This window comes from Dreissena polymorpha, chromosome 11 (assembly GCF_020536995.1).
Source record: "Dreissena polymorpha isolate Duluth1 chromosome 11, UMN_Dpol_1.0, whole genome shotgun sequence".
Taxonomy (NCBI): domain Eukaryota; kingdom Metazoa; phylum Mollusca; class Bivalvia; order Myida; family Dreissenidae; genus Dreissena; species Dreissena polymorpha.
This window is the reverse complement of record NC_068365.1, coordinates 24,376,069-24,401,954: the sequence shown is the minus strand read 5'-3', so window position 1 is coordinate 24,401,954 and position 25,886 is coordinate 24,376,069. Positions and strand designations below refer to the sequence as shown.

General features: G+C 33.4%; 2 protein-coding genes and 1 long non-coding RNA gene across 10 annotated transcripts in view; 2 read left to right on the top strand and 1 right to left on the bottom strand.

The window, feature by feature from the left end:
- The window catches only part of LOC127850216 (actin remodeling regulator NHS-like), a 331,736-nt gene that overhangs the window by 35,187 nt on the left and 270,663 nt on the right, over positions 1–25,886 (bottom strand). The window lies entirely within an intron of this gene.
- The window catches only part of LOC127850217 (membrane-bound transcription factor site-2 protease-like), a 257,498-nt gene that overhangs the window by 61,293 nt on the left and 170,319 nt on the right, over positions 1–25,886 (top strand). The window lies entirely within an intron of this gene.
- On the top strand, positions 3,978–8,608 carry LOC127850226 (uncharacterized). The gene is made up of 2 exons (XR_008035140.1): positions 3,978–8,063; positions 8,481–8,608. It is a non-coding gene; the product is annotated as an uncharacterized LOC127850226 (long non-coding RNA).

The following is a 25,886-nucleotide window of genomic DNA, read 5'->3' as shown; positions in this document are numbered from 1 at the left end:
TTTTTGTATTGTTGTTTTTTGGATATTGTGTATTAGTATTATTATGAGTATTATTTTGGAGGGGGATCACCCATAAAATAAACATTTGCATCTGTTCAATTTGTTGTAGATGGTTCATGACTTGATCTTGTGTAAGAGCAGTGTACTGGTTCAGTTATTCTCTGATTCAAGCAAATATGGCTGCTCTGTAAGCGCAGCGGTTTGTACACACACTTTTCACATGGGTTCAATGCCCTCTCCTGGGGATTGTAAGCTTGGTCTCCTTATTGGAAAGGTTGGGGTTGCTGCCCAGGTACACTGGTTTCCCCTCACAGCACAAGACAACACTAACATTGAATATTCAGTAAAAAAATCAAAAAGCTGGAAATTGCAGCTATAATTCAAAATTCATCCCATTTTTGTGAGTCTTGTAAAGATGATTAGTATTAGGAGTGCTAAGCCATAATTCAGCCTGGAGCCCAGAAGGACTTCGAAACACACACAATGCAAGTAAATGGTGTCATCAAACCACATCCTTAAGGCATTGACCCAAATTGGAAAACATTCCTTTATTGCCCAATCTCCCTTGTTCTCCAATTGATACAATTGTGTGGCTAATAAAACCAACATAAATCACTACCTGGTATCTCATCAGATACTGGTGTACAAAAAAATGGCATCCTAATTCTTTCCTGTCATAAATGGTTGAACAATTTGAACTGAAAGATAATGTTCGCTGAAAATCAATGTCCTAAATTCTCTGTGATCTGTTTATAAGTCAATATTTTCACAGGTTTTAAATCTTTAAAATACTGCACCTTAAACATAATTCTACAAGGAATTAAAGCTTATTAAATAAAGATCTTACAAGAGCTGATAAGCCTGTTATCACCAGTAAATTGAATTACCAAGTGCCAACATAACTGGGTTACAATTTTAAGCATCTGCCATTAGTGACAAACTACAAACATTCATACCCTAGAGTTACAACTCAAGTCATATAGACATCATTTTATGCCATTCAATTATCTTTGAATGAGAAAAGCACAACATTCAATATTCATAATTTCCTTCCAGCACTTAAACAATTGTCACTCCCATTTTGGACCCAACTCATATTTCTTCAGCATTGTGAACAATTTTTTTTATATAAATTATTCATGTCTTTCTAGGATAATATTGCATATATACTTGGCATTTCATTGTGAATTTTAATATTTAATTATTACAACTCATTTGTGTTCATAATTGTGAAAAAAATAAAAAATAAATTATTCATGTATTTTTATGATAATATTGCATTATACTAGGCATTTCATTGTAAATATTAATATTCAATGATTACATAGTTGGAATGCAATTTTCACTCAATAGAGAGATGAAAGGATTTACTCTGCAAACCCATACAGAAACCTCACTGTTTGCATAGTCTATCTGTTTGACATGGCTTTAATGATATTTAAACAACATTTGGACCTCAGTATTAGCAAAACACAGTCATCAGAATAATTATTTACCTTATACAAATCAATACATTGATTTTTAAATCCGATTGGGCTTGTTACCTCACCATGCAAGTATTTGACAGATTGTGAAATATCAACTTACCTATTATATAAGCACCCATCTGTTTTGGGTCAAAGATGGCACCGACCTTGTATTTTTTATGACATTTTAAAGGCTTAATTAGACAATACAGAGTAGGTATTTTCTTTAATAGAATTCTTAAAGAAGCTCCACTACACCACTCAGTGAGAAAAATGGGCGACACCTGAACATGTTTAAATTATATTATTTTATAACTGTGGAACAAAAAAAACAATTTCCCAATGTTCAGCTCATAGTACAGGACGACCAAAATGTAAACGCAGTTCTAATTATGTTCACACAATTATTAAATCTCCTTGAGATTAAGGCTTATAATCTTGAGACAATCTCCAGTCAGTTTCCTTGGTATAAAGGACCTGTACACGCAATATTTGGTGAAGATCTTAAGCACACTCCAAAAGAGGGGATTGAACCTGGAATCACTCTATCATAACACATACACCATAGCAACCATGCCCCTACAATAGTTTCTATATGAGCAGCATAGTGTGAAAACGGGTATTATGTCATAGGCTACCGGCATGATTCAAGATTGCACTACCCATTCGCGCAGTCTTTACTAGATTTACTCTATTGGCTAAGGCTTGGTAATGTTTCAGTAGTGGACAAGCCGGTCACTGACCAGACTGACTGCATGTGGCATAAGACCCATTTTCGCACGACACAGACCATAAATATTACACTTTTAAGAATGTAAGTGACTTCAAATAAAAGAAATATTATTTACCTTAAAACCTTATTGATACTTAAGACTATACTTCTTTGGAAATGTTCATGTTGTCTCCCAAGACGAAACAAGTTTAATTCTATTAGTAATCAATCTAATATTTCATAAGCCATTTAAACAGAGTATTATGTCATTGTAGCTCCCGGTCAGGTCATTGTTTAAATCCGCAGGCATAACCTGAAAGATCCCCATGATTACCCCAGAGCAGGCAGTTGGCCATACATGGAACCATATGTTTTATCTCATGAAATACAAAACTACTATGTCGTTGTTTATAAATCCATTCAATAATTTTCTATAACATGCAAAGTTGCAATTAATTTGCAATGCTCACTCACTCTGAAATTTTTGTGATTCTTATTATATTGTTGCCACCTGAGTTTCCGAATGATCCAACACAATTTGCTTTAACATTTATGAATTACAAAAAGCATTCATCAAACTTATTCAAATGCAGATTGCCATTTCACAATTTTCGGAACAGAGTGGATTAGAATTAGAACAAAGAAAGCAAGCAACTGTAAAAGTACTTTGTGTACTTAAAAATATTCAAAAAACAAGGCATAAAGTATATATCATAAAGAATTCCATTGACACAGACTTATGTCTGATAGAGGAAAATGAAGAGCAATCATGCAGTGAGAATCAATGACCTGGGTCAATTTCATTCATAGTGTCTGTCTCGAAAAGAGGTTTGCAAATATTGATGTCTGGGACGGGCATTTTGAAGATGAATTTACAAATCCCATATCTGCCAAACAATTCTGTTACAAATACAGACATCATACAGTACATTTACACTAAATCAGTGGAGTTCTGTTATCGAAAGCATCAAACATAATGGGGAAAATTTTTTAGAGATTAGTGTATATTGCATGCATTTGTGACCTTTACCTTTGATCGATTAATTTCAAAATAGACAGGGGTCATTATGAAACCTGCCTTCAAGACAAAGCAATAAATATGACTCTAGAATAAAGTGTTAAAGTGTTTACCAGTTATTGTGTGGGAAATGCTCTCATTTTACATGTTCCATTTAAATCTTGACCCCTTTTTTGATTGACCTCAATATTGACCTATATACAAGGGTGTGATTGAGGTGAAGTCTGAGGGGAGGAAAATTATGTCGACTGTTTTTGACTACGCAAATCGCGTGCAGTCAATTATAAACCTTAAAACAGACATTCAAATAAGCACTTTCTTAAACTTCATTACAAGATTTATTCATGGAAACCTTTTTAACTTCACATTTAACATATTAGATAAACAAAGTAAACATTATAAATTTTGTTCAAAAACAATATGTGCTCCGATCCCTGTGAACAATGACAGAAAGCTTTCAGTTGAGCTCAATGTCTTTACCTTGGAAATAAGGTCAACACTGTTACAGTCTTAAACTAACACTTTAACACAGGCTGCATAGTGCAATATTTTGTACATGGAATAGATCACTGCCTTACCAGGACAGTATCTTCCATACCCATTCGGAAATTGGTATAGCTTTCTGCTTTATATCCACTGTAGTTTCTATTCCCATTGGAAGTTGTTTTTCAATAATTTGTCAATCTCCGAGATTTTGTGAAATTCGTTTGTTCAATAATCTTTATTTTCGCTTCACAATGTCGCCATTTGCACACAAATCAGCAAGGAATTACCCAAATGAAATTATTCTCGGTTTGATAAATACGGTATAGTATGGTTTATTACGTGTTATTTAGAAGAGAGATTATGGTAATGGTTTAGCGCGAATAATGCACGGGTTTTGTGTGCATGTTTTAGCGCGAAAGTGCACGAGTTTTTCGTTTTGGGGTATATATGATTTACACATCTATTGAGTCGCCATTCGAGGGTGTATTTGACAGGCAAACGTTATGGAACAAGAAAACGAAAGGGTGATAAAGTAGTTTAGGCGTTCATTTGCGAAATACATAGTATTCGGAAGAAGATTTTCGATGAGAGGACTGATTCTCTGCTAGAAGCGGAATGGTGAGCTGGAACTTCGAACAAAGGTCAGACTTGTTGGTTCTGTTTATTGTAATAACACTGGCAACAACATTCCGATTGAAATTAACACAGGTTGTTTTCCTTGTTAACTTTTATGATAAGTATATTCAATAACATGCTCCATATCTTTATTTGTGCTGTTGTTTTTGTTTAGTGCAAACTATTCAGATACATCAATTGATTTGATTATTGGGTAAAAATGAAACTATTTAAGTCCAAAAAGAGGTCGCAAATGTAATGGTCTGGTAGGATTATATATAGGTAAGGCCACATAGTGTGTCACTCCAGGTTGTTTTGATAGCAGTGTTAGATCACTCTCCCTCATGTTTTTACGAACACCTTGCTTTATTTTTTATTGTTTTTAAGATATAACACCTTATATGGTAATACATGTGTTACAAGTTTGTGTATTAGTTCCAAACGTATAATTCAACAAACGATTAATAACAATTAACTGCCGTTTTCCTTATAATTCAGCACGATGGTTGTGTGCGATATATGACGTGGTATGATAATGAGCGGATGAAAATTTATGCGAACATATCTTTAAACTATTCAGGTTTTCCAATTGTGAATTAAGAATTTAACATCAAAAATCGATACATTACGGAAATATATATTCTATTCATCTATGAAACAGCTATAGAGACTTGTCTTGTAAACTTTTTTCGAAACATGTTTGTGTTTTGCATATATTACATCTCGTTCGCTGGAAATTGAATAAACAGTTTATATGTTATTGTTGTATACAATTAAATAAAAATTCTCTAAATTGAATTAAATATTAAGAGTTATTATATTTTTCATAATAATTTAAGACGTTAAGTTTTCCCTGCAAGGTTGGTGTCAATAATGGTGCATGCATATGTGCTAATCAATTTACGATATTTTGGATAAATTGTGGTATAAATTTGGTTTGAAAAGAGCGTTGACAATAAGACTGTTGTTTTAAACTTAGATGAAAGGCATTTATCGGTTTTGTTAAATTTAGTTTCGTCATAGATAAATGCATTTTTAAAGATTAGGTACTGTAATGATAACAAAAGTAGACCGGATTTATTTGCAATATAAGTCATTTTGTTTTCGTGATAGTTTTTGTTCTTGTTTGGTGGCCTGTTGGCTTGATGTGTAAAGACATTTTGCTTTTATGGTGTTTGGCCGTTTTTTGAATGCCAGTTTACATGTGTAATTTTCTTATCGTTTTGGTAAAAGCCAGTTGACCAGATGTGGATAAACCCAGTTAGCGCGTGTAGTTTGTTAACCAAACTTATTAAAACGTGCGTTTACATTTACATTTTTGTTTTTATTTAATGTTAAGATTGTACTGTTCGAAGGATATTATATATATTGGAGAACATTAAATGTATGTTATTAAGGTCCAGATTGGCTTATGTAAATTAACCGGTTGGCTCGGGTTGTCCGTTGACAGTTTGTTGAAAGCAGATTTTTTCAGATGCGTATAAGCCAGTTTGCTTGCGTGTCAGTTCACTAAAATGTCTCAAAACACATGTTGAAATTGCATTTACACATGTTTGCGAAGTTTATTTTTTCAGAAGCCGGACAGTTCGAAGAATAAATAATGAATAGTGTAACATTATAGTAAGAGGGAAGCTCGAAAGGTATAATTTGTTTTTGTTTTTTGTGTGTGTGTAATTATGTGTTAGAAAATAACTTGTTAAGATTAATAATGATGATTTTATTGATGATGATGTTATAAATGTTGATGATGATGCTAACGTTATTGATGAGGAGGAGGAATAGTTGACCGTATTTTGTGAATGGATAATACTACATTAACGAATTTTGAGTGAATGAATTTATTTTAGGTTTGATAAATACCGAATGATGTTGGTCTATACATATTATTTAGAAGAGAAAGAGAGTATGGTTATGGTTTAGCACGTAAAAATGAATGAGTTTCTAGGTTTTGCGTTTAATTGAACAAAAACAAGTAAAGATTCAGCAACAGGGATTATTCTCAGATGGTACATGTTTCCTTTTAGAGTCACAGAAATTCAACTTTGCATCAATAGCGGTTTTCTTTGAGATTTGTTTGATGGGTAAAAATTCCAAAAATTGATGAGTTTTGCAGCCGACCAAGTACCTATAGCTTTGTATTTGTGTGTGTTAAGCATTTTGTTGTTTTCAAATTAGTAAATCAAAATTAATACAGTGTTCTAGTATATCAATTGAGCTTATGCTATTGCCATGGAATTTTGAGCCAGGGTTCGATCAGTAGCTGAAAGTATGTCTGTGTTGGTGAATTGAACCTAAAAACAAATGTCAAGTCGGTAGTTTTAATTTTAAGAGCAGAACATACGTATTGATTGTGAGAACATTAGTAAAATGTGTTTGGTATTTGTGCATGTCTCTTGTGGTCATTGGACCAAGTTGTTTAAGGTCAATTGGCCTGATTTTGAAAGCCACTTGGCTTGTATGGTCAGTTGACCGCTTTTAAAGCCAGTCTATATGATGTGTGAAAGCCTGTTGGCTTGTGTTGTCAGGTTACCGAACTTTCTTAAAACGAAAGTCTCATAGAATTAACAATATTTGCAAGTTTATTGTTTGCAATGCAGTAACTGGACAGTTCGAATAGTATATTAAGTATTGAAGAACATAAAGGTATGGTTTATGTAGTATGTTATTATTATTACTAGGAGTGTTATGATGTATTTTATTTGGGTGCATTTGGAGAATTGCAAAGCCGGTAGTTAAAAAAGAGCCTATTACATCAGATATATTAAAGAAATTTTATCACACTTTTGTTTCTGAGGGCGATTGTTCTTTGGGGTATTTAAGAGACGTTACAATCTTTTTCTTATCTTATGCTGGTTTTTTAGGATAAGTGAAATTTTGTCTGTTAAAATATCAGATGTTGTATTTTTAGATACGCATTGTGATATTAAAGTTGAAAAGTCAAAAACGGACATTTTAAGAGAGAGTAATACTGTTCTGATTGCAAAAACTAATACAGACACATCTGTGAAATTGTTTGAAAAGTATTTGTGTGTTGCAGATATTGCATGTTCATCTACTGATTATGTGTTTAGACCAGTTTATTTGTGTAATGTTAAACACTGTTTCAAATTGATTTCTAATAATAAGCATATAAGTTATTCTACTATAAATGATAGTTTTAAGAAGAAGTTAAGTCTATTGGGTTATGTTTCTTCTAAATATGAACTTCATTATTTTCGTGCTGGTGGAGCATCTATAAGTGCCAATAATAAGACTGTGGATAGACTTTGGCAAAGACATGGTAGATGAAAAAGTGTTTCCACTAAGAACGGATATGTTAAAGATTCTTTGAAAGACAGATTATCGGTGTCGCTAAATTTAGATTTGTGAAAAGTCATTATTAATGTATGTGTGATTTGAAATGTATGATGTGTTGTTCGTAGCACATTTAAAGACACTATAATATATTATTATATAAATAATTTGGAAATGCTTTTGAGTATTATTAAGTTCTGTGTTTGTGTTGTGTGTATGTTCCTTGTGGTCATTGGACCAATTTGTTTACGGCCATTTGGCCTCATTTGGTAAGCCATTTGGCTTGTATGGTCAGTTGACCGTTTTTTAAAGCAAGTTGATCTGATGTGTGAAAGCCGGTTGGCTTTTGTGAGTTGACCTTATTTTCTTAAAAAGCATGTTCACATGGAATTAACAATCTTTGCAAGTTTATTTTTTGCAGTGCAGTAACTGGACAGTACGAATGGTATATTAAGTATTGGAGAACATAAAGGTATGGTTTATGTAGTATGTTATTATTATTAAAAGGATTATGATATTTTTTTATTTCCGTTTTAATTTTTTTTTCATTAATTTTGTAAATATTGTTTTATTATATCTGTTTAATTTTCTTGTGCATTATTCGATTGGTCATTTGACCGTTTGTGAAGGCCAGAGTGTGCCTGATGTTGATTAGCCGTTTGGCTTGTGTGGTCATTTGACCGTTTGTGAAGGCCAGAGTGTGCCTGATGTTGATTAGCCAGTTGGCTTGTGTGGTCATTTGACCGTTTGTAAAGGCCAGAGTGTGCCTGATGTTGATAAGCCAGTTGGCTTGTGTGGTCAGTTGACCGTTGTTGAAGGCCATAGTGTGCCTATTTTGACTGAATTATTGTTATTGCTTTTACACATGTTTGTAATTGTATCTTTTCAGTTAAAACACAGTTCGAGAGGTATATAACGTGGTGGAGAATATTTGGGTATTCATTTTATGTTTCATATTATTTGTATTCTCTCTTTGTTTTATTCGAAAGTCCTGTCAAATACAAGCACTCACTCCTATTTTGTCTTTGGTTTATTATTTGTATGATAATGATAATGATGATGATATGGGTTATAAAGATGATGAGATTTTAATAGTATTTTGAGAATAGAGAATAATAAATTTACTCATAACTATGAGTAAACAAAATTTAAAGACCTACTTTTATTGGAAGATGGGGAAACAACAGCAAATGATATCGCTCATTTAAAAAATGCTCAGGTAGAATCTACTAGTGTAAACTGCAGAGAGGTTTCGCAGGCCTGGATACTTCGGGCTGTTTAAGAAATACACCCGGGTAATCGGTCATTACCCCTCCCCAAACTTTTTTTAACGAATTTTCACAAATCTCAGAAACGACCCCCGGACAAACCGATCCGCAGAAATCCGCCTAAAATTCACAGCCCTGTCTATATTTCATTTCCTCTTGATTACCAGCATAGTAAGTTGCATCAAGGTAGGTCAAAGCCAAAGCGTTCTTTAGTTATCCTGTGGAAACAAACATGGACTGTTATTAATACAACTGACATGCCTTACAAACATCTTTTGTAACAAAAGAGTTAATTATAGAATTGTTTTCAACCACACAGAAAACAGTTCCTTTGGCTGTTGAGGTCATTAGACTTCTTACAAGGACTCCTTTTTGGTTACCAATTAAGACAAACTCTGGGAAAAGTGGGCTCTATGCATGTGCGTAAAGTGTCATCCCAGATTAGCCTGTGCAGTCCCCACAGGCTAATCAGGGACAACACTTTCCACCTAAACTAGATTTTAGCTAAGAAGAGACTTTCTTAAAAAGAATAATACCATAAAAGTGGAAAAAGTGCGACTGCACAGGCTATTCTGGGACGAACCTTTATAAAACACATGAATTTAGCCCTGTTTCCCCAGAGCAATACTCAGTTGTCTGTAACTGGGACTTCCCCTCCCCCTCTAGCTCCTGATCACCACGAGGCAACCAGGCCAAATGAACCTATTACATTATGGTCCATTTAAACAGCTAATAACTATACATTTCTTATGTCAGAGTCCTTTGGAGAAAAATAACTCTAGGGAAGAGGTTATGATAAAAATCCAACAAATCATGAATATATCAGCAAGATACAAAGGAGAGATCATACAAAATACAGACAGATCCTAAAAAGAAACACAATGGGTTGCCAGATTTAAAGTACAGTCTTTACCTCGATAACAATATCCAAAATAATGGTGAAAGAATTGTTAAAATGGATTTTAATTACATCTTAAAACTAATTTTAAATGCACCTATGCCATAATGCATTTGACATTTCAATAATGCCAAAAATTGCATGTCACTTTTTCAAACTAAAGAAAAGAGTTTAATGGTTAATTATGGGCAGCCATTAAAATGTTATTGCCATACAGACAATTCGAATTCAAGAGCTTCATGCAAAACTGTTCTATCTTAAACAATATCGTCAACATATACAACAGTTTAGTGAACATTTACCCTTAAAATGTGTGTCACTCGGTGGAAAAAAGCAATTGTATTGCTGCAGCCAGCATTTTTGGCTAGTCATTATATGTTGAGACATGCAAAGTCTTAAAATCATTCACTCAATCACAAGATATGGATGGCTTAATGGATTCTGACACATTAATTACCGGTTGCGCTTCCACTAATGCATTACTGTATTGCAAATCCTGTCAACGGACAGCCAACATTTCAGTGCCACCTGCATCATGCAGTTGACAGGTGACAATTATTACCGGTCTGTAAAACCGCAACATGACTTTCGCTTCCATTAGGATCTTCAGTTCATAATTGCAATTTAATTATTACAGTAACCAGATTAGGGCACATAAATTACAATCACATTTGTCTTCCTGTCAACAACATAACATATGACACTTGAGGAGTCCTTAAACAATGTTGATTATTTGCAGAACATTATTGTTGATGTCTTTTGTGAGGGAGACAGGATATTGATATGGATTACTTAAAAATTAATCCAGCCAGTAAATATTTAATTTGAATAATCAAACATTCATGGAAATTTATTTGATTTAAAAAAATGTTATATAAAGGTATTTTTAATTGTACAATAAAGCAACTGACACAGTTTATTTAGACAGGTGGCACAGTATTTTTCGACATGTGCTCACAGACCATTTTATGAATAAATCCTGGAAGCTAAAAGTGATATTATTATCTGAAATGTCTCGCAGTTACTATCAAACTTATCTGCATGATTAGTTTTAATTAATTTTTGGGATCCAATTTAATACCAATAAGATTGGTATCCTGCAGTATTTGAGCTCCCATTTTAATCAAGCATCCCTTTAGGACACGTGGCTCTCGTGTCCACCTGATTTACTGCTTTCAATTATCCATGGACAATATTAATGCCAGCCTCAAATGGTGTACCATATTACAAAATGTATACAGACATACTTCTCTGTTGCAATTAACACTAGGAAATGAGGTTAATAACAATTGGGGCTCCCGCAAAAGTCATGGTTTGCACTCACAAATCAGGGATTATTAAAAGTAGAATTGTGGAACCTCAGAAAAAATGAATGTGTATCAGCTGACCAATTGACTTTGTTGCAGGAGGATTTAAGTATAGCGGCAGTGGACACTGTATTGAGTACAGTAATGAGAGAAATATAAAGATTAATATCAGCCATGGATGCAATTAATGCCTTAAAGCATCCATTATACCACCCCACTGGTGAGTCATGCATACAATTTGAACACAAGGGCCATGATTGACCTACAATGCTCACCTGAGTCAACTGTAAACTATCTGTTAAAGAACTGACCTCAGGTGATCTAGTTTTTGCTTGAACTTTAAAATGACCTTCATAATGCAGGACTTTTCCAGGTGTATCTACATGTCTATTGAACGAACCCTGGATTCCCAAACCGAATTTGTAAAAAAAAATATCCAAATTTGAAAAAAAATCCTCCACTTTATCTCAGGTGAGCTAAAGAGTATAAGGTATTTCAGGAAGGTTTAAAATCTAGAAGATTTCCAACTGTTATGTGTCTACAATTTAAAACAAATACTTGCGAAACCAAAATAGGAAGACAATAAATTTGTTGATTTTATTTTTCACCTTTCTAGTTTGCCGAATATAAATAGGTTTTAATTAAGGGGCCTTTTCACGTTAAGGTAAATTTACAAAATTAAAAAAAGTTGTTTCAGATTCGCAAATTTTTGTTTTAGTTATGATATTTGTGAGGAAATAGTAATACTGAACATTTACCATGCTCTAAAATATCCATTATATGCATCTTTTGATGATTTGAAAACCTGAAAATTATCAAGCATTGCAACGCGATTGAATTATTTGGAAAGTTCTGTTGTTGTCGTTATATTTTGGGAAACTACGAAGATTGCTTTTAAGTAAACAAGAGATGTGTTTGTCAGAAACACAATTCCCCCTTCTGTGCCACTTTGAAGCCATATATTTGACCTTTGACCTTGAAGGATGACCTTGACCTTTTATCATTCAAAATGTACAGCTCCATGAAATACACATGCATGCCAAACATCAAGTTGCTATCTAAAGCGACATAGAAGTTATGAGCATTTTTCGAAACCTAAATGCGAAACCTAAATGCAAAGTGTGACGGAAAGACAGACAGACGAACGGACGCTCTGATCACTATATGCCCTCCTTCGGGGGCATAAAAATACATCTACTCAATTAGCATGAGCACGGATGGTCGAGTGTTCTAGGCGGGAGACTTTTTACTCCAGGACTCCAGGGATCAGTGGTTCTAGCCCAGTTGCTGGTAACTTTGTTTACCTTTTTTTAATTATATTCTTGTTATTTTACTGGAGATTTTTAGGTCCAATGTTTAAATTTATCAATAAAAAGCATTTAATGACAAGCTTCAATACATGCCAAAATCTGTGAAAAGGCCCCTAATGGAAGGAAATTCCACCATTTCAAACAACCATTTCTATGTGATGTCGGACATCTGTAACAAATTAGACCCACTAAAGGAACCAAAATAAATAAATAAATGTCCCCTACACAAATCTTACACATAGGTATTTATTTTCCTAAATATTTACTTGTTATTTATTAACACTGACCTTGGGCCATTCAATGTGTATGATTTTGTCCTTTATATACACTGGGAAGCCTAAATAAGTAACACATTTTAAATGTCTGAATGATAAATTCACAGAACTTTCAATTTATTGTACCATCAGTGCCTGAATCAAATATTTTCAGATATTATTTATTTGTATTGTGGTTATATTAACTTTAAAAGTCACCAAAGCCAACTGTTATCAGTTGTTATTATTGAATGTTTTGATCTCCAAGCAAAAAAAAATACGGCCACAAGTTTCACGATTGTCTAGGTTCAGAAAGGAAGTGGTTTTTTGAGCAAATATTGACAAATTGTTAGTTTCCTGTTGACAGAGGTGGTTTACAAAATCATTTGTCTCCATTGAAAAACACAAACAAGCGGAAATCTAAATTTGGTTGCTGTGGAGAAAAATTCAAGACAGCTTGATATTCAGAGATTTTGGATTCTGATTACAATGCACAATGCCTTGTTAGTTGTGTATGTCCCTAGCAAGTATTTCACAATTACTTAATACATCAAAAGTTACTAAAATGGAAGATAACAAATATTTATGCATTTTGACAAATATACTCTCAAAGTCGACTCTTATCCCAAAACACAGCTTGTTTAAAAATTAACCTGTTTATAGAAAATTTGCCTATTTACATATAAGCCCACTGACCTTTCAGGTAATACACAATTCAATTCTACAGTCAATCCCCTTTAATTAACATGGAAGTCATATGTGGTCAGTTATCTTAAAATTGCATGATGAATAACAAAGATACAGCCAGAAAAAGCCTTTTCTAGCAAAAGTTTGCCTTTGACCTCTACCCGTGACCTAGACCTTAGATGTAAACAGAAAGGTTTTTCACGCGAAACTTTGAACTCTGAGGTGAGACCTTGACCTTTTAGGCAGGGAGACTAGAGTTAAAAGTTAGAGTGGCAAAAATATAGCTGAAAGAATATTCGAAACTGTTTAAAGCCAAATTAGACATTCAACAAATTAAGACAAATTTTGACATTAGAGGTAGAAAGAAGGATGTTATTTTACAGGCACCATGTCATCTTATTATAGTGTGCACTACAACATTGACCAGAGCACCTCAGTCTTATAATATTCATTATAACCTTTTGCCACTTAGATACGCATTTGTAGTCCCTTAGAAAGTTTAATTTAATTAAAGACCTTTTTAACTTTATTAAAGTTTTTAAGGCTTCATCTCCAACCATTAGATACTGATGAGCAGCAAACAGCATAAAACCTGAACAGACTGTGAGTGACTCGCAGGCTGTTCTGGTTTTATGCTGTTTGCACATAGCCATCTTCACTTTGCCTCCAAGTGGCAAATGGATAAAACACCAGTCCTTTTGATAAAAACAAACTGAAAATTTGACTAAAAACGATAACTCTATTTAAAATCTTTACATTTTTATAAAATCAAATCAATTGTTGTGAAAAGATGTGCTCCAATACCTGAGAGTCCTGTCCTAATCTTTATAAAAAATAGAACACATTTTTTCTTCCATGTCGCTCAGAATAAAAGTTTATGGATATTTACGATAAACAGTAGTCTTAATTCCCAGTTAATGAATATGGAAATGGATTTCAAACAGTGAAATGCAGAATTCCTATAGCCAATAGCTAATGTACTCTACAGTGGAAATAGTCCATTACTTTGTACAAATATGTACGGGTATAGGTTACAATAAAATATACTATACTGGATATTTATCAATTTAATGAAACAATTATTATGCCTACAAAGTGAAATGATAAGCTTAATTACATGCTCTTTTAATACAAATTTAAATTAAGAGCAACAGGGCATCAAGTCAATAGGGAACAGTATCTGAACATTAATTTACTTGTATCTTTTTCTCATGCTTTTAAAAGCTACTGGGGAACATGATATAGCCCAATAGTCCAATTAGAGGACATAAATAACCATCAGAGATTATTTATTGGCCACACACATGTTTGCCTTTTTCCAATAATCTTTAAATTGGTTTATTATCCTTCTCCTGCAATAAGCTTCATCATGAAGTAAAAAAAGAGTAGAAAAGTGCATCTTAAAAAATTTAGCTAAACGAAAAAATGAAAATTCATAACCTCTGATCTTTAAAGGGACTTGTTTATCAAATTGACAATGCTAAAAAATTCACAATGCATGTATGGATTATATTCAACCAAGAAAAATAGACTTACAAACTAAAAAATCTATTTTTTATTTTATCTTTAGCTGTGTATTATAATTATATTAAAAAAATAAAGATCAACATTGAGTAAATTCATACTGAATCTAATATTCCATCTTACGACATTTAATGTAAAAATAACTGTTCTCATTCAGAGAATACATTTGGAGTCTGCAAACTTACTTGTAAAATGCTATATTGTAAATTATGAGTAAAGATTATATATATGCAATAAACATGTCAACCGTTTGTATGATACCGATCACATTAAAAGATATTGCAATTTATTACTGGTGAAACGCACCTATTTGTTTACTATGTGACGTCAATCTTATGAGTCTATTCATTTTACAATCATTCAAAACAGGTTTGAATTTAAATGATTTTTTACACCAGGAGTAACTGACTGATGTCCTGTAATTATGTTGTCTCTTGTATGGGAGCTTGATCACAGGTCTGCAAACACACAATTTACAGACCTTTTAAGCAGTGATCAATAAGGATCGAACATTGTATTCTATTAACAAAAAATATCTTTTCAATGACTGTTCACCAATAGCAGATCTTTAACAAAATTATACATTAATTACAGGGGTGCCAACAGTCTTTTTTGAAAACAAACTAGGATTTCACCATAATTAAAAAACAATTATTAGTTTAAAAAGATTTGTTAAAACATGACGAAAATCCAACCCACGCATACACAATTTCTATATTGTCTATGTCATCCATACCCAACAAGGCCAAATCATAAGCTAAATTAAAATCTGAAATTCACATTTTAAACAATTTCCAATGACAGGGTCCAATATACGTAAGTAGATGGACAGATTCATCAATGTAAACATTTTCAAGAGAGGACAGAAAGAACATCCATTGTTGAAATGTTTACACAGATTACATATTGATCACACCTACATTTTGTCTATCAAATACCAGGGCTTTGATGAATGTTTGTAATCAAGCATGCTCAATTTCAGCCATGGTATTTATAATTGCCTTGTTTTTTTCGGCCTTGATTGAGTGTGGTTCAAGTTTTCAAATAAATATTAGCCACAATATAGAAAAGCAAGCTTCATGCATTGTGCGAAAAGTGTCATCCAAGATTAGGGACAATACTTTCCTCTTCTATGGAATTTTATGTTGAAAGGAAGTTTCTACTTAACAAAATTCAGTCTAAACAGAAACTGCCATCCCTGATAAGCCTGTGCCAACTGCACTGGCTATCAGGGACGACACTAAACATGCACATAACCAGGTATTATACAAAAAGTGCATCATATATACACATTTATCAGAATTATTATCAACCCATGCAAAAGATTTCAGACCTCAGACATTTCCTAAAAAGTTTACTGAGGTCAATTATTATTCTTAAAACTGTCAGTCCTTGTGTCGGACAAAAAAAACGTGTAAAACTTATTTTTGGTTAAAAATGAAAGCAAAACTGGGACTTTGTAACACAAGAGATGTGTTTGTCAGAAACACAATGCCCCCTATTGCGCCGCTTTGAAGCCATATATTTGACATTTGACCTTGAAGGATGAACTTGACCTTTCACCACTGAAAATGTGAAGCTCCATGAGATACACATGCATGCCAAATGTCAAGTTGCTATCTTCAATATTGCAAAAGTTATGACCAAGGTTAAAGTTTGGACGCCGCTTTGAAGCCATATATTTGACCTTCGACCTTGAAGAATGATCTTGACCTTTCACAACTCAAAATGTGCAGCTGCATGAGAAGCACATGAATGCCAAATATCAAGTTCCTTTCTTCATTATTGCAAAACATATTCATTATTGCAAAAGTTTAACCAAGGTTACTAAAGTTGGAGACAGAATGACAGACAGGCTAAAAACAATATACCCCCCCCCCCAATCATTCAATCCGGGGGCATAAAAAAAGCTTATGTGTTATTTACTTCAATGCATTGTTTAATTTTAAAACAAAAGAGATTTTACCCACAAGTCGATTACTTGCTATCTGTGCTGGTGACGTAACAAAGCGTGATGATTTTGTTTGGAAAAAAAGGGAAAAAAACAGCTTATGGAACTTTGTTCACAAACTTCCTTGAATTGAGCAAAACATAATAAGACTATGTTATTTCAGTGTTTGAAATTAACAATTCATCGAGCACACGCTCGTTTATTTCATAAAATAACCTACAACTAAGTGGTGTTATAAATAAACTTCCCCATGTTTCAGTTTCAGTACCCGAGTGTGAATACTTTGATTGTAATAGACACCATTGAAGTGAATCATACTGCATTCCTATGATAAAGACATCCATTAAACTAGTTCACACTAAAATAGATAATTTCAAAACATGTTAGGATCACCAATTGAGGAATTCCCAATGACAAAACTCTACTTACTTTTAAATAAAGAACGATTAATGTAGTCGTATTGTGAATTCATTCAGGATAAAACTTCAATTGATGCACAAAGTGACACAGAATCTGTTCACCTAACACACACACAATTGTAATATAATTAATTAACTATAAGTTCTTTTAACTTTACCAATACATTTCTAAATTAAAGAATATATTCATTAATAATTGTAGGATAATATTTGCAGTAACACAAGAACAATTCTAACAATCTGATACAGATCTAGGCAGATACATGTAGCTATCAACATGTTAAAGTACAAATAAACAATATTGATAACCAACCATCTCGATATCACCAGATAGACGAGATATCTCCTGATACAAGAACAGTATCAAATTGGGGGCTTTCTGAGATTTGGGCACAATCAGCAATATCATATATAAGAATATTATTATTGTAGCCGTGCGTTTTTTTTCCACCATTTTGAGAAATGGGGCCAAGGCCATTTGGATTGGGAATGTTGGTTATTGTTTTGACTATTTAGGTGTTGTTTGTTTTTGTTTGTTTGCAAAAAAATACTTAAGAATTCAAAATAAAAGTGTTTTCAATATTCAATTAAAAAAGGTTTTACTAATCATCGAGCTCTCGATTAGGAAAAAATAAGGCCAAAATATTAGTTTTGTACTGCAGAAAATAATGTTTGTTTTGACAGTAAAAATCCATTCATGTACAAAATAAACAATTTTAGCCCCAAATTTAACACACAAAAATCACCATTGTTTAAAGACAATATTATGCATTTATCCATTCTTTGTTGACATTGCTCCCTTGAAAGGTTCAGTGTTTGTAACCAAGAAAAACATGCAAGAATTTTTAACAACTGAATCAAGTAAGATTCATACTTCAACCACAAAACTATACAAGAGCTGTCAGAGGACAGCGCGCTCGACTATTTGAGGGCTTGACAGTATAACGTAAGCCATCATGGAGAAATTGTTCATATTCAATAATTTAACAGACGATCTTTCAAAATTAAAAAAAGGGAAAAAAAAATTGGAGGGGGGCTAGGAGGGGTTGAGAGGGGGGTATAATGTGGGGTGTGGTCATTTATTAATGATCTTTCAAAAATAAAAAAAGGGGGAGGGGGGGCAGGGATTCTGGGTTGGGGAGTGGAGTATTGTTTGGGTGGAATCCATTGTGGTATTCTGGTAAGTGTTGTTTTTTTGTCAAATTATTAATAAAATCTGATCATAAATAAAGAAGTTAAGGCAATGTAACTAAAGTAATATGCATATTATAATGGAAAAAGGGCCATAATTCTTAAAAAATGCTTAATACAGTTTTCTGCTCTTGTTTATAGATTGAGGTCATGTTGGTTAAGATGTTTGCAAAATATGAAAGCAATTATGTCAAGGGACATTGAAAATATTTGAGGTGGTACGCAAACTTTAACATAGATTTATCAATAATATGCATATTCTAAGTGGAAAAGGGGCCATAATTATTACAAAATGCTTGATAGAGTTGTCTGCTCTTGTGTATAGGTTGGGGTCATGTTGGTCAAGAAGTATGCAAAATATGAAAGCAATATGTCAATACATTGAAAATATTTGGGGTAGTACGCAAACTTTAAGATTAGCACGCTAACGCCAACGCAAACGCTAACACCAACGCCAACGCAAACGCTAACACCAACGCCGGGGTGAGTAGGATAGCTCCACTATATATATTTCATATATAATAGTCGAGCTAAAAATGCTGAAGACTTCAATTAAATATATATTTTTATCTGATTTATGGGCATTTAAATACTTAGAATAGTTTATACTCAGTTTTTCCAATTAAATACCAAAAAAACTTGAGCTTTGTCACAGACGTGACGTATTTTGCATGCTGTCTTCACAAAACAAGAGAATCTAATTCATGGTGATTTTTAAGAATTATTATGAACATATCATTTATGGCCATTTTTGACCTTTGAACTCAAAGTGTGACCTTGACCTTGGAGATATCGAAATAAGTCTTTTGTGCGACACACCGTCCAAGCATGGTGAACAAATGATTTTAAAATGTCACAATGAACTGAACATAGTTATGGCCTGGACAAGCTTATTTATGGCCATTTTTTACCTTTGAACTCAGAGTGTGACCCTTACCTTGGAGATATCGACACATGGCCCTCAATCCATTTTAGGGGAAGCAGGTTGCTACCCTCATGAGGGGGAATTTTCGAGGCGCTTCCCTTTTTGGGGGATTTTTTTACTTACTCTCTCTCATTATTACATTTGTACATGTTTGCACTATATTAATTTATTTTTTCATAATTTAGTATGTTTGACAAGATTAAATTTAAATAGAATTGAGATGTAATAATAATGAGACACATCTTTCTATTCAAAAAAATATAAAAAAATATAAAAAATTCTCAGGGGGCATTTTTCCCCCCAACAGGGAAAAAAAGTATACTTTTCAGGTGGGGGACTGCGGCCGAATTTCGGCCGCAGATTTGATAGATTGAGGGCCCTGCGACGTAATTCTTTCGCACGACACACCGTCCAATTATGATGAACAAATGTGCCAAATTATTTTAAAATCTCACATTATGAACGACAAAGTAATGGCCCAGACAAGCTCATTTATGGCCATTTTTGACCTTTGAACTCAAAGTGTGACCTTGACCTTGAAGATATTGACGTAATTCTTTCACGAAACACACTGTCCAGTGATGGTGAACAAATGTTACAAATGATTTTAAAATCTCACAATGAACGACATAGTCATGGCCCAGACAAGCTCATTTATGGCCTTATTTGACCTTTGAACTCAAAGTGTGACCTTGACCTTGGAGATATCAACGTAATTCTTTCGCGCGCCACACAGTCCAATGATGGTGTACAAATGTGCCAAATGATTTTAAAATCTCACAATGAACGACATAGTTTATAATGGCCCAGACAAGCTCATTTATGGCAATTTTTGACCTTTGAACTCAAAGTGTGACCTTTACCTTGGAGATATAAACGTAAACATTCTTTTGTGCCACACACCGTCCAATGATGGTGAACAAATGTGCCAAATGATTTTAAAATCTCACAATGAACGACATAGTTTATAATGGCCCAGACAAGCTCATTTATGGCAATTTTTGACCTTTGAACTCAAAGTGTGACCTTGACCTTGGAGATATCAACGTAAACATTCTTTTGTGCCACACACCGTCCAATGATGGTGAACAAATGTGCCAAATGATTTTAAAATCTCACAATGAACGACATAGTTATTGCCCAGACAAGCTCATGTATGGCCATTTTTTACCTTTGAACTCAAAGTGTTAACTTGACCTAGGAAATATCTATGAAATTCTTTCGCGCAACACACCGTATAATTATGGTGAACCAATGTGCCAAATGATTTTAAAATCTCACAATAAATGACAAAGTTATGGCCCTGACAAGCTCATTTATGGCTATTTTTGACATTTGAACTCAGCGTGACCTTGACCTTTGAAATATCGACGTAATTCTTTCGCGCGACACACCGTCCAATGATGGTGAACAAATGTGCCAAATGATTTTAAAATCTAACAATGAACAACATGGTTATTGCCCGTATAAGATTTCGGGACAGACCGACAGACCGACCAACAGACCGACCGACAAAGTGACTCCTATATAGCCCCCATTACCAATGGTAATGGGGGTATAATAAATGAAAGACCACTCAAATTCTAGATTTTATGTACCTTTTCTATGAGGACAAAAGTTCCTATAATCAAGAGCAAAAACAAGACAAACATTTGGGTACTGGATTGACAAACAAAATAAACTCCAAAACAATTCTTAAAACAACATTTGTATACAACAAACTTCAAACACAATTACTGATTCTTCAGAAATTACAAAACTATTTACAAAACTTTTAAAACATGTCATGGCACTGTACAAGCCAAGTCACAAGTGTTCACATTAACAAAAGATTTAAATTAACTCAAGTGGTCTCAACAGGTGATAGGACAGGTGCTCAGTAGAATGACCATTCAAGGTTAAACAAACACAGCCACCAGTAACTTCTGACTCTCCAAAATTCGCCTTTTGTCCTGTTTGTTACCTCTAATCCCACTCTACAGAAACAACATTTGCCAATCAGATTTGTTCACAATCAGAGCATAATCTTAAACATGATGTGACATATTATTGCATGAACAAGAAAATCTAACAACACCATTACAAATTGATTAATAAAGAGCCATTCAACGGCTCATGAAATAACAATCTGCAACTCTGTATTAATACAGATTTACAAATAACTCTATATTTGTATGAGAGTGATTTTTTCTGTCATTTTGGCTATTAATGTCCACTACTGCAATTTAGTTTTGTATACATTTATGGATGTCATAAGCTACCATAATAGGATCAAGACAATATTTAGATTGTAAAAGGATAAACATATGGTTAGAAAAGCCATGTAGTGAAACATACCATTAAAGTCATTTCTTATTTAGATAAAATACATGTAGTTCTGATCATAAACTCATATATTCATAAATAACATTTTCAATTCATATTCAACAAATGGTTATTTCTAGGAATCAATACATGTTACTAAAGCACACTATTCTAAAAAGGCCTTTAAGTCACAGACTAGTCATGCGCTCAAGTCTGTGTGAATTTCTAATTCATTTAAATGAGATTAGACAAAGGATAGACAACAAATTGTTTATTTTGTAGTTTTGTTTTGGCTTGAATTTTTTATTTTAGATTGATTACCACCTATCAATGTCAATTTCAACTGGAAGGCTACCAGTTTATCTTACTCGAAAATCTAAGCTCGAGTCAAAGAGGTGACACTACAACATTATCTAGCATTAAAATCACGATTCAGCCCTAAAGCTGCTAATTGCCCGTGACTGTGTATTATGAACAAATGGAGCAGATCTAGTCTAGTTGAAAAAGAAATAAAAAGTCTTTGTTTGGTCTCAAAATGTTAGAAGTTTAACATAAATAACACAAGCATTGGCCTTGACCTGTTAAAAGTTTTTTTTTAAATGGTATTTTTTTGCATTAATTACCAAAGATAAAAAGTTAACTCCCATATTCGAAGGAAAAGTCACAGCGACATTTATATTTAAACAGTACTATTCTGATTCGGTCAAATAGATTTAAGTCAAATCGACAAAAATTCAGATGCCATTTAGATTTTTTTTAAAGTCAAACAAAACTTAGTTTTTAAGCAAATGAACTGCATATTTTTATTGTATTAATTGTCAACAAGCAATTGATATCCACCTCCAAGTGAATTGTGTTTATGGATTGGTGCAAATCCTTTAATGTACGAAATATAAGTAAAGGGTAATAGTTTTCATGCATAGCAATTCTCCTCAATATCTAATTTATAAAATTTCATGCTCAAATCTGTTAGTGTATCTGAGAAAGTACCATCATACAAATACAACAAAGGGCAATAACAATTATTTAAGAAAGTGCAGGATTGTGGTTCATGTACAAAGCAATTCTCCTGATTTTATCAATACACCTATTTAGTTTCATGTTGAAATCTGCTACATGTATCGTATCTGAGGCCTAGCCCTAAAAAGTTAAATCATAAAAAAAAGCCAAAGGGAAATTACTCTTATTTAAGAAAGTGTAGGGTTATGGTTTATGTGCATGGCACTTCTCCTCATTGATATCAACACAGCCATGAAGTTTCATGTTAATATCTTATTGAATGCAATCAAGATAAATCCACCCTTAAAAGGGTTTAACTATTTTACTAAAACTAAAGCCCTGATGTGTTATTCTGATTTTCAAGTTATGGCCCCTATCATCAGACATTTTATTCGTGTGAGAAATGTTAAATGTCCATCAAGACATACTTTACAAACACAATAAACTGCATACTTTCCAACATATCTGTGGCCAGTATGGTCAGTAAAAGTGTCCAGAACTTACAATAAATATTCTATCAGTGGCCGTTCTCAATAAAGATGCACAGTAAATATGATGTATAATGATGTATGGGCATAATAAAGTCTCACTTGACCACTGAGTAATCCTCACCACAATAATGGGACGCAAGACACAGGCTTAAAGACATTATTACAGAGAGGTGACACCACACACACTGACTGCAGGCATAGGTTTTCCACGTATTTCAGCAAACTTGCAATGAATAAGACAGTTTATAAATTATTCAAATTAAGGACATTTGAAAAAGGTGCAACAGTTTGCATCTTAACCCTTTGCATGCTGGGAAATTTGTTGTCTGCTAAAATATCGTCTGCTGAATTTATTAAATTAGCATTTCTTTGATTTTTTCAAAGAATACTATCAGAGTAGCAAACAGTTTGGATCCAGATGAGATGCCACATTCTGTGGTGTCTCATCTGGATCCGAACTGTTTTCAAAGGCCTTTAAAATTCGGTTCCAGCACTGAAAGAGTTAATCAATTTATGCTGATGTGGACTGTCGCAATGTTAACACAGAACCTGACATATGGAAAAGACTGTTCTACAACAATATAAAATTCAAAAGTTCTTACCAAGAAAGTTCAGAAAAAAAAGGTTCCTGTGAAGTATTGCTTACAATAGCATCAATTAGTAACCTTATAATAAACAAACATAAACTATTGAATTTTTGGTTGTTTTACTTCAATTATTTTTTTATAAAAGTAAACAGCTTAACAACCCTATATAATTCATGATTTTGTTTACCAATTTTAACAACAAAATATTTGCTTTTCCTACAAACTTCGCCAACATTTTTTTTTTATTCATCAATCATTCATGTCATTCAAGTTTAATTTTCATTTACAAAAGTGAGCAAATAATAAAGATCAAAGATATGCAAATTAGATATTTTGAAAGGACACTTTCAATTTTTAACAGAAATGGCGCCTTGCGTTATAATAAATATTTTAGGACAGAGCTATTATTAAGACGTGTAAAATCTAAACTACAATAAATTTGAAGCGTGGGAAAATGTCTAAAATACTAGTAATTCAAGGCAGTTAAGTATTTATATCATGAACACATGTTCGAAATTGAATTTTCATGTCCAATGCTTTTATGACACTCACTGCAATTACATAAATGATGTAAATTAATAGAGTGAGACCCATTGGTCAGTGTGCAACAGTAAATCGCCACCAAGATAAACTCGGCATCAGTAACCAGGTAACCGACTCTTGTGTCAAGTATCCCCTTAAGAATCACTTAGGACACATCAAATGAGCGACACCTGTCACAGGTTTTATCACCAAGTCATGAACATGGACAAACACTGGGGATTGGACTTTTTCACGTGTAAAACATGTATGCCTGCAGACAATGTAATAAATTGAAAACGTTAAATTCATGCATGAAAACAAAAGTCATGAAGAGTTATATGTAGTGTTAGTAATGCATGTGCCCAAATATGACTGCTAGCAAAAAACAACTTCCTTGTTTGGGGCAAGACAAATAAATTGGTTGAGGAAAGCAATTAAAGTAATTAAAATCAAATGAAAATATTGAAAGTGTATTCTTTTGAATTTAAATTGCTAGTATTATAAAGATTAATTAAAAGTAAAAAAGCTGTAGAAATGTCTAGTTTAAAAATTGTGTATTTGTTATTTCATAAAAAGCAACCTACATGTACTTGGCTGTCTCTTTATTGAATTTTAGTCACACGATATTAGAGTAACATTTTATCTTGCTTAGAGGAAATCCTCCACATGCCGCATCAAATGTGTTTTCCTCAATGAGTAATTGCATTTCAATTTCACATTTTATTCAAATTTTTAAAGCATGTTAAAGTTGCTCAGGTTCAGGAAAATAAAACAAAGTGGGTTACATGGTTTTGGTTGAATTCAAACTCATTCAAACTGCTACTACATATCCTATTATGCGTACTGAAATATTTGCACATTGATTAAACATGAACATCAGTCATCCAGGTAAAGAAGTTATGTAGGTTAATGCATTGAACTGTGTATATTTTTTACCACAAGGAACTATAAACAATACACTTATCAAATATCAAACATATAAAAATAAGCCCAACAGAAAGAATTAGTCAGATAAAGGACTGGGAGCTATTTAAGTCATCTGACCAAAATGACCATAATTGCAGTCTAATAAGGATTGCAGCAACCAGGTGAAAATCTCCAATTATCTCCTCATAGAAACAAGCCCATTAGTGGTCAATTTGACCCTGGCTGTTTCACACTTGCCTGATAATACTGGAAGCCTTAACAAGACTTAGGCCCTTGGAAACAGCCAGGTGGTCAGGATTGACTCAGGTAGACTGCTTTGTGATTACAATGTGTGATCAGGTTAAGGCACCAAGATTCTGCAGCCCCGACTGCAGGACTAAAAAAAATAATTAAATCGCAGTTCAATTAAAAGCCCATGTCCATGGCTGAAATGGCACAAGGCTTTTTCTTACTATCTTGCGGATAAAATATATATCCGTGAAATTGTTGTTGTTTTTTTGTAAATTTAAGTTGGGAAAAAAGTTATAATGTACTGGATTTATTACTTTTGAATCACATGCTGAAGGATGTATAAAAACTATACAATAAATACTTGCCAAATCTGCATACTATTAGAACACTTTAAATGTGTGCTCTTTGGTAAGATATTTATCGATTTCTGTTTCGGTTGGTTCTTCAGTCAGTGTATGTGGACATGGGCTTAAAACATTAGATTTTTTTAAATGTTTAAA